The following is a 19,182-nucleotide window of genomic DNA, read 5'->3' as shown; positions in this document are numbered from 1 at the left end:
AGCTTTGTTCATAGCGATGCTTTCTAAGGCCCACTTGACTTCACATTCCAGGATGTCTGGCTCTAGGTGAGTGATCACACCATCATGATTATCTAGGTCATGAAGCTCTTTTTTGTACAGTTCTGTGTATTCTTGCCACCTCTTCTTAATATCTTCTGCTTCTGTTAGGTCCATACCATTTCTGTCCTTTATTGAGCCCATCTTTGCATGAAATGTTCCCTTGGTATCTTTAATTTTCTTGAAGAGATCTCTAGTCTTTCCTATTTTGTTGTTTTCCTTTATTTCTTGGCATTGATTTCTGAAGAAGGCTTTCTTATTTCTCCTTGCTATTCTTTGGAACTCTGCATTTGATGCTTATATCTTTCCTTTTCTCCTTTGCTTTTCACTTCTCTTCTTTTCACAGCTATTTGTAAGCCCTCCCCAGAGAGCCATTTTGCTTTTTTGCATTTCTTTTCCATGGGGACGGTCTTGATCCCTGTCTCCTGTACAATGTCACAAACCTCATTCCATAGTTCATCAGGCACTCTATCTATCAGATCTAGGCCCTTAAATCTATTTCTCACTTCCACTGTATAATCATAAGGGATTTGATTTAGGTCATACCTGAATGGTCTAGTGGTTTTCCCTACTTTCTTCAATTTCAGTCTGAATTTGGCAAGAAGGTGTTCATGATCTGAGCCACAGTCAGCTCCCGGTCTTGTTTTGTCTGACTGTATAGAGCTTCTCCATCTTTGACTACAAAAAATATATTCAATCTGATTTTGGTGTTGACCATCTGATGATGTCCATGTGTAGATTTTTCTCTTGTGTTGTTGGAAGAGGGTGTTTGCTATGACCAGTGTGTTCTCTTGGCAAAACTCTATTAGCCTTTGCCCTGCTTCATTCTGTACTCCAAGACCAAATTTCTCTATTACTCCAGGTGTTTCTTGACTTCCTACTTTTGCATCCCAGTCTCCTATAATGAAAAGGACATCTTTTGGGGGTGTTAGCTCTAAAAGGTCTTGTAGGTCTTTATAGAACCATTCAACTTCAGCTTCTTCAGTGTTACTGGTTGGGGCATAGGCTTAGATTACCTTGATATTGAATGGTTTGCCTTGGAAATGAACAGAGATCATTCTGTTGTTTTTGAGACTGCATCCAAGTACTGCACTTCAGATTCTTTTTAACCACGATGGCTGCTCCAATTCTTCTAAGAGATTCCTGACCGCACTAGTAGATATAATGGTCATCTGAGTTAAATGCACCCATTACAGTCCATTTTAGTTTGCTGATTCCTAAAACGTTGACGTTCACTCTTGCCATCTCCTGTTTGACCACTTCCAATTTGCCTTGATTCATGGACCTGACATTCCAGGTTCCTGTGCAATGTTGCTCTTTACAGCATCGGACCTTGCCTCTATCACCAGTCACATCCACAGCTGGGTATTGTTTTTGCTTTGGCTCCATCCCTTCATTCTTTCTGGAGTTATTTCTCCACTGATCTCCAGTAGCATATTGGGCACCTACTGACCTGGGGAGTTCCTCTTTCAGTATCCTATCATTTGCCTTTTCATACTGTTAATGAGGTTCTCAAGGCAAGAATACTGAAGCGGTTTGCCATTCCCTTCTCCAGTGGACCACATTCTGTCAGACCTCTCCACCATGACCTTCCCATCTTGGGTGGCCCCACATGGCATGGCTTAGTTTCATTGAGTTGGATAACTCTGTGGTCCATGTGATCAGATTGGCTAGTTTTTTGTGATTATGGTTTCAGTGTGTCTGCCCTCTGATCCCCTCTCACAAAACCTACCGGCAAGAATACACGGAAGAACTGTATAAAAGAGATCTTCACAACCCAGATAATCATGACTATGTGATCACTCATCTAGAGCCAGACATCTTGGAATGTGAAGTCAAGTGGGGCTTAGAAGCATCACTATGAACAAAGCTAGTGGAGGTGATGGAATCCCAGTTGAGCTGTTTCAAAGCCTGAAAGATGATGCTGTGAAAGTGCTGCACTCAATATGCCAGCAAATTTGGAAAACTCAGCAGTGGCCATGGGACTGGAAAAGGTCAGTTTTCATTCCAACCCCAAAGAAAGGCAAGGCCAAAGAATGCTCAAACTACCACACAATTGCACTAATCTCACATGCTAGTAAAGTAATGCTCAGAATTCTCCAAGCCAGGCTTCAGCAATACGTGAACCATGAATTCCCTGATGTTCAAGCTGATTTTAGAAAAGGCAGAGGAACCAGAGATCAAATTGCCAACAACCGCTGGATTATGGAAAAAGCAAGAGAGTTCCAGAAAAACATCTATTTCTGCTTTATTGACTATGCCAAAGCCTTTGATTGTGTGGATCACAATAAACTGTGGAAAATTCTGAAAGAGATGGGAATATCAGACCACCTGACCTGCCTCTTGAGAAATCTGTATGCAGGTCAGGAAGCAACAGTAAGAACTGGACATGAAACAACAGACTGGTTCCAAATAGGAAAAGGAGTATGTCAAGGCTGTATATTGTCACCCTGCTTATTTAACTTATATGCAGAGTACATCATGAGAAATGCTGGACTGGAAGAAACACAAGCTGGAATCAAGATTGCCGGGAGAAATATCAATAACCTCAGATATGCAGATGACACCACCCTTTGGCAGGAAGTGAAGAGGAACTAAAAAGCCTCTTGATGAAAGTGAAAGAGGAGAGCAAAAAAGTTGGCTTAAAGCTCAACATTCAGAAAATGAAGATCATGGCATCTGGTCCCATCACTTCATGGGAAATAGATGGGGAAACAGTAGAAACAGTGTCAGACTTTATTTTGGGGGGATCCAAAATCACTGCAGATGGTGATTGCAGCCATGAAATTAAAAGCCGCTTTCTCCTTGGAAGAAAAGTTATGACCAACCTAGATAGCATATTCAAAAGCAGAGACATTACTTTGCCGACTAAGGTCCGCCTAGTCAAGGCTATGGTTTTTCCAGTAGTCATGTATGGATGTGAGAGTTGGACTGTGAAAAAAGCTGAGCGCCGAAGAATTGATGCTTTGAACTGTGGTTTTGGAGAAGACTTTTGAGATGCCCTTGGACTGCAAGGAGATCCAACCAGTCCATTCTGAAGGAGATCAACCCTGGGATTTCTTTGGAAGGAATGATGCTAAAGCTGAAGCTCCAGTACTTTGGCCACCTAATGCGAAGAGTTGACTCATTGGAAAAGACTCTGATGCTGGGAGGGATTAGGGGCAGGAGGAGAAGGGGAAGACCGAGGATGAGATGGCTGGATGGCATCACGGACTCGATGGACGTGAGTCTGAGTGAACTCCAGGAGATGGTGATGAACAGGGAGGCCTCACGTGCTGCGATTCATGGGGTCGCAAAGAGTCGGACACGACTGAGCAACTAAACTGAACTGAACTGGACTTGCGGTATCTCTTCATGGCTGCTCCAGCAAAGCGCAGCCGCCGCTCCCTACCTCGGACGAGGCCCTTCCTGACCTTGAAATTGGAGTAGCTCCTCTCGGCCCTTCTGCACCCGTGCAGCTGCTGCTCCTTGGACGTGAGGTTGCTCCTCTCGGCAGCCTCACCTGACCTCGGGCATATGGTAGCTCCTCTCGGCCGCACCCCGCCCCCCCGACCTCAGAGGTCAGGTGGCTCCTCTCGGCCACTGCTGTGCCAACACAGATTGGCACTCAGTCGCTGCCCTTGACCTTGGGAGAGGGGTAGCTCCTCTCAGCCACACTTCTGGGCAGTTCATCTCAGTTGGCGAGCTTCTGCTATGACCCTATAATTCAGATGTTGTTGCATTTAATGCTATCCCAGAGGTCTCTGAGATTGTTCTCACTTCTTTGCATTCTATTTTCTTTATTCTGCTCTTCAGCAGTTATTTCCACCATTCTGTCTTCTAACTCACTTATCTGTTCTTCTGACTCAGTTATTCTGCTATTGATTCCTTCTAGCATATTTTTCACTTCATTTATTGTATTGTTCATCACTCTTGGCTTGTTCTTTAGTTCTTCTAAGTCCTTTTTAACATTTCTTGTATTTTCCCCACCTGTGCCTTCACTCTATTTCCAAGATTTTTGATCATCTTTACTATCATTACTCTGAATGCTCTTTCAGGTAGATTGCCTACTTCCTATTCATTTATTTGACCTTATTTTTTACCTTGCTCCTTCATCTGCAACATATTTCTCTGTAATCTTATTTTCTCTAACTTACTGTATTTACCATCTCCTTTCTGCAGGCTGCAGAGCCATAGTTCCTCTTGCTTCTGTTGTCTGACCCCTGGTGAGTGAGTAGGTTCAGAGGCTTGTGTAGGTTTCCTGATGGTTGGGACTGGTGCCTCTGCTCTGGTGGGTGGGGCTGAGTCTTTTCCCTCTAACTGATAGGGCCATATCAGAGGGTGTGTTTTGGGGTATCTGTGACCTTAGTACTATTTTAGGCATCCTGTCTGCTGATGGGCAGAGCTGTGGTCCTGTTTCACTGTTTGGCATGAGATGTCTAGCATGGAAGCCTGCAGGAAGTTGGGTGGAGCTGTGTCTAGGTGTTAGGATGGATACTCAGGTTAGGGAGGGATATGGTGGGTTTGTGGCTAAAGTTTTTCTTTCAGCTAAGCATCGTCTTAAAATTGGCTCTATTGTCCGGCTTCCCAGTCATACTCCTATATTTCAATTTTTAAAAAAGTAAAAATAATTCAACACAGAAAAAGCAAAAAAAGGATGAAAAGTAAATGTGTTGGTTTCTAAGTTGTATTTCTGACTCTTTGAGACCCCATGGACCATAACCAACCACACTCCTCTGTCCATGGAGTTCTCCAGGCAAGATTACAGAAATGGGTTGCCATTCACTTCTCCAGGGAATCTTTCTGGCCCAGGGATCAAACCTGTGTCTCTTGCATTGCAGGCAGACTATTTACTGTCCAAAAGTGAAAGTGTTAGTTGCTCAGTCATGTCTGATTCGTGACCACATGGACTACAGCCCACCAGGCTCCTCTGTCCATGGAATTATCCAAGCAAGAATATTGGAGTGATTGCCATTCCCTTCTTCAGGAGATCTTCTCAAACCAGGAACCTGGTCTCCTGGGTCGAACCTGGGTCTCCTACATTGTAGATATTCTTTACTGTCTAAGCCACTAGTAAACAAATAGGGCAGAATCTTCAAAATAATTGAAAATTAATATATCTGTGGAACTTCTTATTTCTCTTTACTTTTTGTTTTTAAGATACTTAAAATATTTTTTAATGAGTGTAAGTAGTTGTGTTAACGGAAGTGATGACTTAAAAAATTACAGATATTATTTTCTCCCATTCAGAAGGCTGTCTTTTCACCTTGCTTATATTTTCCTTTGTTGTGCAGAAGCTTTTAATTTTAATTAGATCCCATTTGTTTATTTTTGCTTTTATTTCCAGAATTCTGGGAGGTGGATCATAGAGGATCCTGCTGTGATTTATTTCTGAGAGTGTTTTGCCTATATTCTCCTCTAGGAGTTTTATAGTTTCTGATCTTACATTTAGATCTTTAATCCATTTTGAGTTTATTTTTGTGTACGGTGTTAGAAAGTGATCTAGTTTCATTCTTTTACAAGTGGTTGACCAGTTTTCCCAGCACCACTTGTTAAAGAGATTGTCTTTACTCCATTGTATATTCTTGCCTCCTTTGTCAAAGATAAGGTGTCCATATGTGTGTGGATTTATCTCTGGGCTTTCTATTTTGTTCCATTGATCTATGTGTCTGTCTTTGTGCCAGTACCATACTGTCTTGATGACTGTGGCTTTGTAGTAGAGCCTGAAGTCAGGCAAGTTGATTCCTCCAGTTCCATTCTTCTTTCTCAAGATTGAAGCAACTGACAAACAACTAATCTCAAAAATATACAAGCAACTTATGCAGCTCAATTCCAGAAAAATAAACGACCCAATCAAAAAATGGGCCAAAGAATTCAATAGACATTTCTCCAAAGAAGACATACGGATGGCTAACAAACACATGAAAAGATGCTCAACATCACTCATTATTAGAGAAATGCAAATCAAAACCACAATGAGGTACCACTTCACACCAGTCAGAATGGCTGCGATCCAAAAATCTGCAAGCAATAAATGCTGGAGAGGGTGTGGAGAAAAGGGAACCCTCCTACACTGTTGGTGGGAATGCAAACTAGTACAGCCACTATGGACAACAGTGTGGAGATTCCTTAAAAAATTGCAAATAGAACTACCTTATGACCCAGCAATCCCACTTCTGGGCATACACACCGAGGAAACCAGAATTGAAAGATACACATGTACCCCAATGTTCATTTCAGCACTGTTTATAATAGCCAGGAAATGGAAACAACCTAGATGTCCATCAGCAGATGAATGGATAAGAAAGCTGTGGTACATATACACAATGGAGTATTACTCAGCCATTAAAAAGAGTTCATTTGAATCAGTTCTGATGAGATGGATGAAACTGGAGCCAATTATACAGAGTGAAGTAAGCCAGAAAGAAAAACACCAATACAGTATACTAACACATATATATGGAATTTAGGAAGATGGCAATGACGACCCTATATGCAAGACAGGAAAAAAGACACAGATGTGTATAACGGACTTTTGGACTCAGAGGGAGAGGGAGAGGGTGGGATGATTTGGGAGAATGGGAATTCTAACATGTAAACTATCATGTAAGAATTGAATCGCCAGTCCATGTCTGACATAGGGTGCAGCATGCTTGGGGCTGGTGCATGGGGATGACCCAGAGAGTTGTTGTGGGGAGGGAGGTGGGAGGTGGGGTCATGTTTGGGAATGCATGTAAGAATTAAAGATTTTAAAATTAAAAAAAAATTTTTTTTAAAAAAATTACAGATAGAAATGCAGTTGGGTTTACTAAGAACAAAGAAATAGCTTGAGGGATAGGGCAAAGGTCAGGGCAGAGGATCCTGGCTTGGGAAGGGCCAGTCTGCACTGATGGAGGTATATAAGTGATATATAGGAACTTGTTTGTATGAGAAAAAGAAGAAAGGAATCAAGGGATGACACACTTTCCCAAAGCCAAACAATCCAATCATGTAAGGATCAGCCAAACTCCAAGGACATCAAATAGAAAATTCAGGATTGGCTGGTCAGTAATGGACAAAACAGGAAGTGAAGCATAGCATGGGGCCTGGCACTAGAGCAGTGAAAGTGCAATGAATACGTCTCCTTAACCTGCACCATTCTTGCAGGTGTCCTGTTCTTAAGCTTTCCTTCTTCACTGAAGCCAGCACTTCTTGCTCTCTTTTCTGGTCTCTTAGAATAATAGCTGCGTACTCAGCACTATACATATTTAATAATGACACTGGCTGACATTTATCTGGTGGTTGCCTCCTGGTAAGGTGAGCACGCTGCTCAGGGATTCTCTCCATGAATCCTCATGGCAAACCAAGGAGTTTGAATGATGTTAGACAAAGTGAGGGAATTGGGATTTGAGTGATTGCAAGGCCAGAACTCCTAAACAAAAAGTAATACTATAATTATAGCTTGTTAGCTTCAACTTCTCTGATTTTTTCTTCAAGAAAATATTTCAGCATCCAAACAAGTGATGTTTAGAAATTACACTGAATCCACCCTAATTATATACAGAATAAATAACTCACAAATTTTAGGTTTTCAGTTATTATTACTAGTAAATTACCTGCAATAAATCTCACAACCAAATGTGACACATGTGTGTAATAGTAAATACTGTAGCTGAAAACTGAATTCCTAATATGCATAGTCTTCAAAAAATTTTTTAATTTCTTCTGTGATTAGGTACTTAATTTTTCTGTTTTGTTCATAAATATGAGATATTTATGCCAGATATTCCCAGTAAATTATAATCTCCTTGAGATGAAAAATTAAGTCCTGTAATTAAAAAAAAAAAAAAAACTCTCCAAAGAATTCAGAATATGCCAAGCTTATTCAGTTCAGTTCAGTCCAGTCACTCAGTCGTGTCCAACTCTTTGGGACCCCATGAACCACAGCACGCCAGGCCTCCCTGTCCATCACCAACTCCCAGAGTTTACCCAAACTCATGTCCATTGAGTCGGTGATGCCATCCAACCATCTCATCCTCTGCCGTCCCCTTCTCCTCCCGCCCTCAATCTTTCCCAGCATCAGGGTCTTTTTTTTTAATGTAAATTTATTTATTTTAATTGGAGGTTAATTACTTTACAATATTGTATTGGTTTTGCCATACGTCAACATGAATCCGCCACAGGTATACACACTTTCCCCATCCTGAGCCCCCCTCCCTCCTCCCTTCTCCCTCCCCGTACCATCCCTCTGGGTCATCTCAGTGCACCAGCCCCAAGCATCTAGTATCATGCATCGAGCCTGGACTGATGATTCGTTTCATATATGATATTATACATGTTTCAATGTCTTTTCAAATGAGTCAGCTCTTTGCACCAGGTAGCCAAAATATTGGAGTTTCAACTTCAACAACAGACCTTCCAATAAACACCCAGGACTGATCTCCTTTAGTATGGACTGGTTGGATCTCCTTGCTGTCCAAGGGACTCTCAAGAGTCTTCTCCAACACCACAGTTCAAAAGCATCAATTCTTCTGTGCTCAGCTTTCTTTATAGTCCAACTCTCACATCCATACATGACTACTGGAAAAACCATAGCCTTGACTTAGAAATCACTTAATAAATATTCTCTGAATAGAACCAAATTACTGAACTAATAGTAGAAGTAGTAACAGATGATATTAAAAAATGGGGCTTTCCTATTTACAAATCCCTTCCATCTAGTCATCAGACTTCTTTTGAAAGTACAGAATGGAATCAGAGACTCCAATCCAAAATGGGTATTTCCGTTATGATAGAGTTGCTTTTTTTATCCTATGTCCTTAGAAAAGACATGGATGGAGAAGTTTTCTAGAATTGAGAGTGTAAATGACACAGCTGGATCTCTTTTGTTTTAACTCTGAACCCTAGTGCATTCTAGCATAGCTTCACAAGCTTATGTTTGCCTAAATAAGATCTTATATCAGCACCCAAAACTCAGTCTATTAACAAGTAAATAAAATTGATTTTCGGTACAGAGAAATGAATGCTCACCTGACAATGTAACTCATTGGTTTTCAAAAAATATTCATATACTTATATAACTACTGTAAATTCTTTAGTATGGATTTCTAACACAAAAAATAAAGTAATATCTACCAAACTGGGCAGTTTAAAAAGTTGAGTCAAAAAGAGAATACAGAGTCAAGTTATATTACAATTAAAGACATTCTGCAAGTTTAAAAGGTAAGGTGAAAAGAAAACATCAGAATTTGCAACAACTAGGATACTTTTCACAAAGAAGGGCTCATGCTCTTGTATTTTAGGTCAGAAGAGTAGCAACTTCTTCCTTTTGGGTACTTCCTAGCAGGGAACTTAAGAACATGCTATTTTAACTAGGCGGGACTGCCTGAGGACACTTGGTAAATGTTAGCTACCATCTCCTTTCCTCTAGGGATAAAGGAGCTGTAGGGTAACACTGGTTCATGTCTTCCTAATGGATGGGGGGCCCTCTGTGCTCTGTGACCACTCTTCCTAGGCAGACCTTGCTAGGTGAATATACTACCCAGAGAGATGGTCCTGCAGTCTTCTCATGAACTTTTCTGAGAAAAAAAAGATAAACAGTTGGGTGGTGAATTGAGTCCAAGACCGTTCTGAAGACCAACTAGCTAGCTCTTTCACTTTTTATTCACTTCTTTTGTATTGCTAATATGAGGGTTTCAGATCCCAAGACTTGTAAGGAAGGCAGAGCCAATTAGGCATCAAACTCAGACCCCAAATGGATGCCAGGCAGCACTGAAGCATGGCTGAGTCAGAATCACATCATTTCATAATATCAGAATTCTACTATAACCCAAATTGTCATTGTTATTATATTTCATTGCTGTTATTACTGACTTTGAAGTGTGGAGGTCAATTGTGTAATCAATTGACTTATAGAGGCTTCCCATTGTCTGCGTGCATCAGTCCTATCTTACCCTTCTAGTTCACTTTCTGGCTAATTTTTCCTACTATGTGTAGGTATCCTTTATTGGGTGCCAGTCACTTTAGTCATGTTTATACAATTCTTTTTATCTTAATATTAATTAGTCTTTGCTATTCATTCTGAAATAATTCTCTCCACTTTATATAAGAGGACATGGACAGAGAGTTTAAGTAACTTGTCTAGAACCATGCAGCTTATGAGTGGGAGACTCAGATCTGAAATTCAGATCCATCTGACACCCATGAGCATACCTCATATGAATGTCCCTACTTTACCATTTCCATTTGAAACCCCTTGAGAACTTCAGTTGCCTTAGTTTCATAGAAATGGAATCAAGGTCATGGATTCAATATATAAGATCCTCTATCCCTTGAGTCAATTGTGAATTGACTCAAGTCCCTTCTCCAACCACCACAACGCATATCATCCACTATCTCTGATCCACTCAGAGTTAAAAAGTTTTCTCTGATCAAGACTGCTTCTTCCAGCCTTATCATAAGTCAGATATCTTTGTTTCAAATCAGGACCTCTGAATTTTTAGAGTAGGCATCAATTAGGACACAAGTCACCCACCTCTTGTCATTCAGCATCTACCACCAAATCTCAAAGAGACATACTGCTCAGGTGTAGGAGGAGTGTACTTGCCCATCACTTAGATCCTAGATTGACTGGATTTGGCAGTGCTCAAACCTCAGGCCTCCATTTTTCCTCACGTCAAAAAAGAGAGGAAAAAATGCCCAGATACTTATATGTGACATTAGAAAAGGTCCCTTTACCTTTGGAAGTTTCTCCAACAGTCAGAAAGAGCATATGTTGTATTTAAATAATACCTCCAGCCCTCTCAGTGATCATGAGAAAGCCAGAAATGAAAACAAAAGCTTGCAGCTGAACAAAAGGAGGAATGGTATACTTGAAAGGAGGATAAATGATAAGACACCGTATATTGTGAATCACTGTCAGTTCAGTGGGAAAAGATCAAAGCTGGGCCTTCTATTCAAAGAATAGTGCCAGGCCATTATTTGACTCACTTTGTCAAACATTTCTTTAACAATTTCTTTTCAGCCACCTTTGTAAAGTGTCATCTCTTGACTTCAGGTTTCACCATTTATTACAAATCTTGGCAGGAAATCCAAATACTATTCAAGCTTTTATCAGTTAGTGGTAGCTCAACTGGTAAGGAATCTACCTGCAATGCAGGAGATCCTGGTCCAATTCAGGTGAGGAAGATCCCTTGGAGAAGGGAGAGGCTACCCACTCCAGTATTCTTGGGCTTCCCTGGTGGCTCAGTTGGTAAATAATACACCTGCAATGCAGGAGACCCCAGTTCAATCCCTGGGTTGAAAAGATCCCCTGGAGAAGGGAATGGCTACCCACTCCAGTACTCTTGTCTGGAGAATTCCATGGACAGAGGAGCCCGGCAGGCTACAGTCCATGGGATAGCAAAGAGTCAGACACAACTGAGCAACTTTCACTTTCAGGGATTATTTTAATTAGAACAATTTCATTATGAAGCTGTTGTGAGTTCCTTAAAAAGAAAAGCAGACTCTCCAGAAGGCACAATATCTCAGTCTTCCCTGTAATCAATTGAGCAGTGGCTTCCATGTATTTTTCTTAGAATTAAACAATTGCTAGAGCAAAAAGCTCAGAGTCCTCAGGTGAATTCAGTGAGCACACAAGAATCTTGACACCAGACATTATTAGGTCTCATCCAGTTAGAAGAAGATAGAGTAAGAATGTTTTGGGAAAGAGTCTTCAACCAGATGATGGGACATTGTCCCACTGCCCAGAAGGCCCTCTCCTCCCTCTTCAACAAGTTAACCCCTTCTCATCTGTTAAAACTCAGCTAAGGCCTCATTTCTTAGCTAGCATGGGACACCCTTCTCCAGCATCACTGTGCTTGCCTATAGAGCAACCCACTCTATGCTATAATCACTCATCTGTCTGTGTCTCTCCTGTTACAATGAGAAGGGGAAACTGACTCTTTTCTCTGTATCAACACATAAGCTGTATCTCTAGCTCAACACATAAGTGTTGAATGACTATTTCTTGAATAAATAGATGGATAAATAAGATGGATGCAATGGATGGATGGATGGCTGAGTGAGCAAGGGAGTGAATGAAGGAATAGCACAACCTCAAGGTACAGGTTTGGAATCCTGCTCTGGTCTAGATCAGTCCAAATGACAGTGGGCCTATCTGAAGCAGGAATAATAGACCAAGATAATAATTTCCACTTACTAGCTTTATTATTGAAAAAAAAAAAAGATAGTCACTCAGTCATATCTGACTTTTTACGACTCCATGGACTATAGCCAGCCAGGGTCCTCTGTCCATGGAATTCTCCAGGCAGGAATAATGAAGTGGGTAGCCATTCCCTTCTCCAGGGGATCGTCCCAACCCAGGGATTGAACCCAGGTCTCCCGCATTTCAGGAAGATTCTTTACCATCTGAGCCAGCAAGGTACTAATTTCATTATATAAGGATATGAATTCCACCTTTCTTCCTCAAATACCAGTATTAACACTTTTTTCCTCTCTTATTGACATGTATCCAGGCACAAGCTACATACCTAAAGACACTAAATTTGCTCAAAGAATCTCATTTCTCTCTGGGTAGAACTCATCTGATACCATAGTTCTTCAACTTCACCTAGCAAAGACCCAAAGGACCATACTGTCCACAAAAGCTTTAGCTTCAGAAACCAGGAGACAAAGACCAGAGGAATCAATAGAAATACCTCAACCAAAAACTGCGAGACACTCCTTATCCCCTCAGGCCAGAATGGACCACGGGGACTACGACCCTGAGTGACATGTTCCAGGACCAAGCAACCATTGTTTGTCTTCAGACCTCAAAGCCAGAGTTCACTTAGAACATGTCCACACCTTTGTGTGTTAATTACCGAATGCACTGAAAATCCCCTTGTTTTTTATTTCTCCCAAAGTTCCCCATTTATGCTTTCACCCACGCCACATAAACTAGCTCAGTCTGCAGGGGAGATACCAAAGGAAAGCAGAAAGAAATAAGAGCCTTTAGGGGCACAATCTCTCTGGCAAAAGTTGTGAAGATGTTGATTACTGAGGTCCAGAGGTCACCAATAAATAATATAAACATATAACCTAAATTCTTCAGCCAAAAACCCAGGTGCCAAACCATTTGTCTGCAGCTGGCCCAAAAGATAGAGGCTACATGAGAAGAAGTAACACAGAATGAGTACTGCTAACCATTCAGCAGGGATTTTACATCATTACTGCCTCTGCCAGTATGCTGGGAGATTCTGAAGTTCTTTTAAGATAATCTCAGTTTGTGTATTTTATCCACATAATCATCAGAACTGAAATATACAGTAAGAAGTAGGAGGCTCTTTGCAATCTGATGAAATGAGGTTAAGAGGATTAGTTTGACCCATATCCACCAAAAGAGATTGCATTCAATTAAACTTGGTTTTTCTCACAATTTATATTTTCAGTGCTTCTGAGTAATTCTTATGGGCACATGTTTAGAAGTAAAAGAAAGGAAGATTCAGAATTGCATCCTTCCACTTTGGACTTAATACATTTATTGGAAGGTTTGTGTTGTTTTTCTTTTTTAACTGTAGTACTTGAGGCAAGTCCATATACAGCATAGTAATATTCTCAAATATCACAGCAGAGATTCCAGAAAATGTCCCTTGGCTCAAATAGAGTCATCACTGTACTCTAATGCAGTGTATCAATACACAATATAGTCGTGCACATGACATTACAATAAACTTGGTCATTGTAATCCCTCACCCAATGCTCTGATAAAAAGACTATTTTCACAAAGGATCTGGGAAAGAGATGGGTTGATGAAATCCCTGAGTACAGTATATACTGAACAGAGAAAGGAACTGTCTAGGACTTGGAGGATGACTAGTGTACACTTTAGGAAGGTTTGTGTTCTCCCTTCAATTACGACTTCGAGAAGCAATAGTAATCAGCAATGTGGGACCTGACCACGAACTGTGCCCAGAAATGCTTTAGATGCCTGTCTTCCAGTTTTGACTTCTGGAACGTAGGCACTGCCTCTGCTCCACTAATTCCCGACAAACTGTTTCTCTTTATATATGTTGAGTGACATAGGATTTCAAATGAGAATTCAGATAGCATGAAACTCAGTTTATTCTGCTTTCGAGAAAATAAAGACTAGCTCATGTTCATGATTTTTAGATAGGATAACAGAAGCACAGATAACATAAAGGAAAATAGACAGGTGGAACTGCATCAAATTAAAATCTCTGTACAGCAGAGGAAACAACCAACAGAGTAAAAATGCAACCTATGGAATGGGAGAAAATTTTTGCAAACTATATATCTGATAATTGAGCTAATATTCAAAATATATAAGGGATGCATACAACTTAATAGCAAAAAAACTAATAACCCAAATTTTTTAAATAGGCAAAGGACCTGAATAGACATTTCTCAAAAGAAGATATACTAATGGTCAATATGCAAATGAAAAGGTGCTCCACTAGGGAAATACAAATCAAAGCCACAATATTATATCATCTCATACCTCTTAAAATGCTATTATCACTGTCAACTATAAATTGTCACTTGCCATTTACATCTACAAGGATTAAATCATGTGCTCCTGTAGCTACTGACCTTCAAGACCCCCTGAAAGAGTTCAGGGTGGAGAGCAGAAATGAAGCACTTTGTGCTCAGGAGAAAAAACTGCAAAGATAGGTCTTCAGATGGTTAGATGTTTTCAGGAGCCAGTTTTATGAGCCCAATTCTTGTATCTCCTCAACTGTGACCTCTTGACTAGCGGAAAGCTTTATGAGAGTAGTAGAAACTTTCTAAAAAACCATGTGCTTGATTGCAGATCTTCCCCCTTCACCAAAATCACATATATACTGACTTTTCTCCGTGCATCTTTGGAGCAGTTTCTCAGAGCTCTCTGAGGTGCTGTCTCTTGAGCTGCAGTCTTCACTTTGCCCCAAACAAAACTTAACTTGCAAATTTCATGTTGTGCAATTGTTTTAAGTTGACATCAGAAAGAAAAAAGATAAAAGTATTAGTGAAGATATGGAGAAAAGAGAACCCTTGAACATTGTTGGTGGGAATATAAATTGTTATAATCACCATGGAAAACAGTATGGAGGATCCTCAAAAAGTTAAAAGTAAAGCTACTTTATAACCCAGTAATTTCAATTCTGGGACTATATCCAAAGGGAATGAAGTCAGGATCTTAAAGAGATAACTATACTGGGGCTTCCCTGGCGGCTCATTGGTAAAGAATCCACTTGTCAATACAGGAGATGTGGGTTTTATCCCTGATCCAGGAAGATCCCACATGCCTCAGAGTAACTAAGCCTGTATGCTATTGAGCCTGTGCTCTAAAGCCCACGAGCCACAAGTATTGAGCCCCTGTGCTACAACTACTGAAGCCTGCATGCCCTGGAGCCTGTGCTCTGCAACAAAAGAAACCACCACAATGAGAAGCCCATGCCCCACACCTAGAAAGCAACCCATGCTTACAACAGAGAAGAGCCTGTGCAGCAATGAAGACCCAGTGCAGCTAGAAATAAATAAATGAATAAATTTTAAAAAGAAACAGCAAGAAGGCCAGTATGTCTGGAGTGAATGGGAAATGAATTCAGAGAAATAATGGAGGATACTTCCCCGGTGGCTCAGTGGTAAAGGATCCACTTGCAATTTAGGAGATATGGGAGACACATTGTCAATACCTGGGTCAGGAAGATTCCCTGGGGTAGGATATGGCAACCCACTCCAGTAATCTTGCCTGGAGAATCCTATAGACAGAGGAACCTGGCAGGCAACAGTCTATAGGACTGCACAGAGTCAGACACAACTGAAGCAATTTAGCATGCAAGCACGTATATTAAGTAGAGGGGCCTTGAAGGGCTTTATGAAGACACTGACTTTTACTATGAGTGAAATGCAATTTTAAACAGGAAGTACAATGACCTACATTCTTCACATCTTAACAGAATAACTCTGACTTCTCCACTGAGAATAGGTGGTGGGAGAGGGGATGAAAATTAGGAAACTATGGCAAGAATCCAGATAACAGGAAAATGAGACTGACACCAAGGTGGTAGTTAGGGAAGTGGTGAGAAATGGAATTCTGAATCGATACTGAGGATAGACCCAACAAAACTAGCTGATAGATTAGATGTGAAATGTGAGAGCCAAAGAATTTCAGGTTTGGAGCCTGAGCAACTTTGAGTTCAAGCTCAAAGTTTGAAGAGTTTGGAAAAGCGTTCAATCGTTTTTCTTCAAGAGTTTAATCAGTCCTCAACTGTATGTAGCAGTTTAGGAATATGCACTGGGAACTGGGGCATGGTAGGGTAGGAAGGAAAACCATAGTATACAGCTCCTGTGCTTTCAACTATGTTTTGTTTCTGGATCACTAATTAGTTCAGTTCAGTTCACTTCAGTTCAGTTGCTCAGTCATGTCTGACTCTTTGAGACCCTATGAATCGCAGCACTCCAGGCTTCCCTGTCCATCACCAACACCTGGAGTTCACTCAAACTCATGTCCATCGAGTCAGTGATGCCATCCAGCCATCTCATCTTCTGTCGTCCCCTTCTCCTCCTGCCTGCAATCCCTCCCAGCATCAGAGTCTTATCCAATGAGTCAACGCTTCACGTGAGGTGGCCAAAGTACTGGAGTTTCAGCTTTAGCATCAGTCCTTCCAATGAACACCCAGGTCTAATCTCCTTTAGAATCAATTGGCTGGATCTCCTTGCAGTCCAAGGGACTCTCAAGAATCTTCTCCAACACCACAGTTCAAAAGCATCAATTCTTCAGCACTCAGCTTTCTTCACAGTCCAACTCTCACATCCAGACATGACCACTGGAAAAACCATAGTCTTCACTAATTAAGGGATCTCTAAACTTGAAATCTTCTAGGAAATGGTCATCCTCTGCTCAACAATAATAGAATTTCTGCTTCAGAAGTCACTGGCTCTTGTTTCATAAAACAGTCACACTCCAGTGTGGAAATATGCTCCCTACAATTTCTGTGGCCTTTGCAGTCTATTCGGGCACTATTCTGAAATAAGAAATCATTGATTGCACTGTCTCCTCAACCCTGGCAAGGGTCTTAGTAACTATTTCAATTGGGTGAGAGTTCTTCCTCTTCTCTTGAAGCCCATGAGAAGCCCAGAGAACCAAAAACACTTTTCAGGTTGCCACTGTAGGATGAACCTGCACCAAATCCTGCATTGAGACTTCTCTGGCAATGAGTTTTGAACTACTTCCTTTTAGCCACGGCCTCTATTACAATGGTCATGGTTCAGCCAAGGAATGCTTTGTTTAAACAAAATCATAAGCAGTGGTCCAGTATTCAGAGCCAAGCCACTATGGTTGAACTGTAGGTAGGAGACCAGGAATCCCAACTCTTGGCCTCCCTCCCCACCCATCACATTTTCGCACTCTCTCATTCCCCTGCAGGCGGGGGGTACTCTCAGTAGACACTGAAGAAAATTCAGGGCTCTGTGCAACATATTTTGAAAATGAATGAACAATGGCTTTCTGTAAGAACAACAACACAAATAAGTAAAGTGTTCATTTGTTCATTCTCTTCCAGTTCGTCAAGCTTAAGAAACGCACTGTCCTACAACTTCCCATATTTGAATAACTGTTAAATATAATCGAGTTCTCCATCACAGCATTCTGCCAGAGAAGTTGGACAAACTCCAGCAAAGAGCCATACAAACTATCAACACCCTTATTTTATTTCTTTCTGGAGCCTACCTCTCAGAAGTCAAAGTTCAAAGGTTTTTAGTAAGGCCAGAAAAGAATCCTCCAAGGAAACTGTCCATTTTCTGACTTCATTCTTTTTATTAATACAAGAGGCTGTCAAATTTCCTCACCATTTTTCCCACTACAAAAATTTATTTCTCTGGTGGCATGCCAAACCTTGAGACTGTATGAGTGACACTGTAGCCAGGGTTGATATAGTCTAAGTTTTTCCTTGGAAAGTATCATCTTTTAAAATACTCAGTGCCAATGGTATGGGGCTAAAGATCTCTTCTCAATCCCACTTTCCCTACTACCTCTCCTATACGACAATCAATTTTACCAAACCTGGAAAGGCTTTAGCTGGAATTCTCCTCACTTCTGAGCTGTTGGCTGATGGAAGAGAATGACCCTCTGTCTACTTCTGGGTTGTACTGCACCAACTGAGCCTCAAAGGAGCGTCACCTATGCTTAGAGGCTCATCATGACCTTCCCCAAAATATCTTCAGCTTCTGCTTATAACTTCTCTTGTTCTGGGGGCTCAGAATGAACCCAAATTATCTGCCCTTTCATTATATTATTCTTTTCTTGTGTTGCCCTTATACCTCCACAGAAATGTCCTTTTTTTCTCTTCTGATGAAGAAGGAAGAGATGCTCTTGTGACTATTATTTCATGAGAATATGCTCAGTGGAAGATGAGCTTGGGCTGCTAGGACACTCAGCCCAATCTATGCTTAAGCGGAGCCAACGGCCACCCCAGCAGCTACATACAGATGAGGAAACTAACCCCTACTCATCATTAGGAAGACTTACTTGAGGTCACAGAGGTCATTAGAGACAAAGCTGGCCTTTTACATGATGCACCTTAATTCCCTATCTAAAGGGCATCAACTCTCTGAATAAAAGTAACAGATTTTTCAAAGATCAAAATATTTTATTATTTTTAAAATTTAAGTATAACTTGTAAAAAGTGTTGTTATTTATCACAGGGGGAAAAAAAAAACTTATTCTGGAGAAATTCTTTTTTTCAGCCTTCTAGTGACTAATTTTCATCCTTTATTATGAATTAGCTCAAAGGCATGTGCCTGCACCTAAAATCCATTAGCCATAAAAGTGGGAGGGAAGTGGGCTGAATGTCTGACAGTATCCCTCCCAAACCCTCAACTGCACAGGTAAAGGGATGAATGAGCTTTGTGTGCCTACAGTAAAAAGGAAAAGAGTGGAAAACAGCACACTGGCAAGGCTCATACATCAGCTTCTCAATGATTAAAAACTGCCCATAGGGGTGGCATTTTCTGAACTCGTATAGTCAGCTGCTGTGGCTGTGCTTTCCACTTATTACAGGGATCCTCAAGAAAGGACTTGGTTATTATTCCCTGTTCTTCAGAGCTAAATTATCTTGCAGTGCACACAAGTCAGCAAAGCTGTTTCCCAGCAAATTGTGAACAGTCACTTCCCACAGTAATTGT

General features: G+C 40.9%; 1 pseudogene; it reads right to left on the bottom strand.

Moving 5' to 3' along the window:
• Positions 1–608: 608 nt before the first annotated feature.
• LOC138421178 (craniofacial development protein 2-like) overlaps positions 609–19,182 on the bottom strand; it is a 50,753-nt pseudogene continuing 32,179 nt past the window's right edge.

Source organism: Ovis canadensis, chromosome 15 (assembly GCF_042477335.2).
Source record: "Ovis canadensis isolate MfBH-ARS-UI-01 breed Bighorn chromosome 15, ARS-UI_OviCan_v2, whole genome shotgun sequence".
NCBI classification, from domain to species: domain Eukaryota; kingdom Metazoa; phylum Chordata; class Mammalia; order Artiodactyla; family Bovidae; genus Ovis; species Ovis canadensis.
This window is presented reverse-complemented; position numbering and strand designations above follow the sequence as displayed.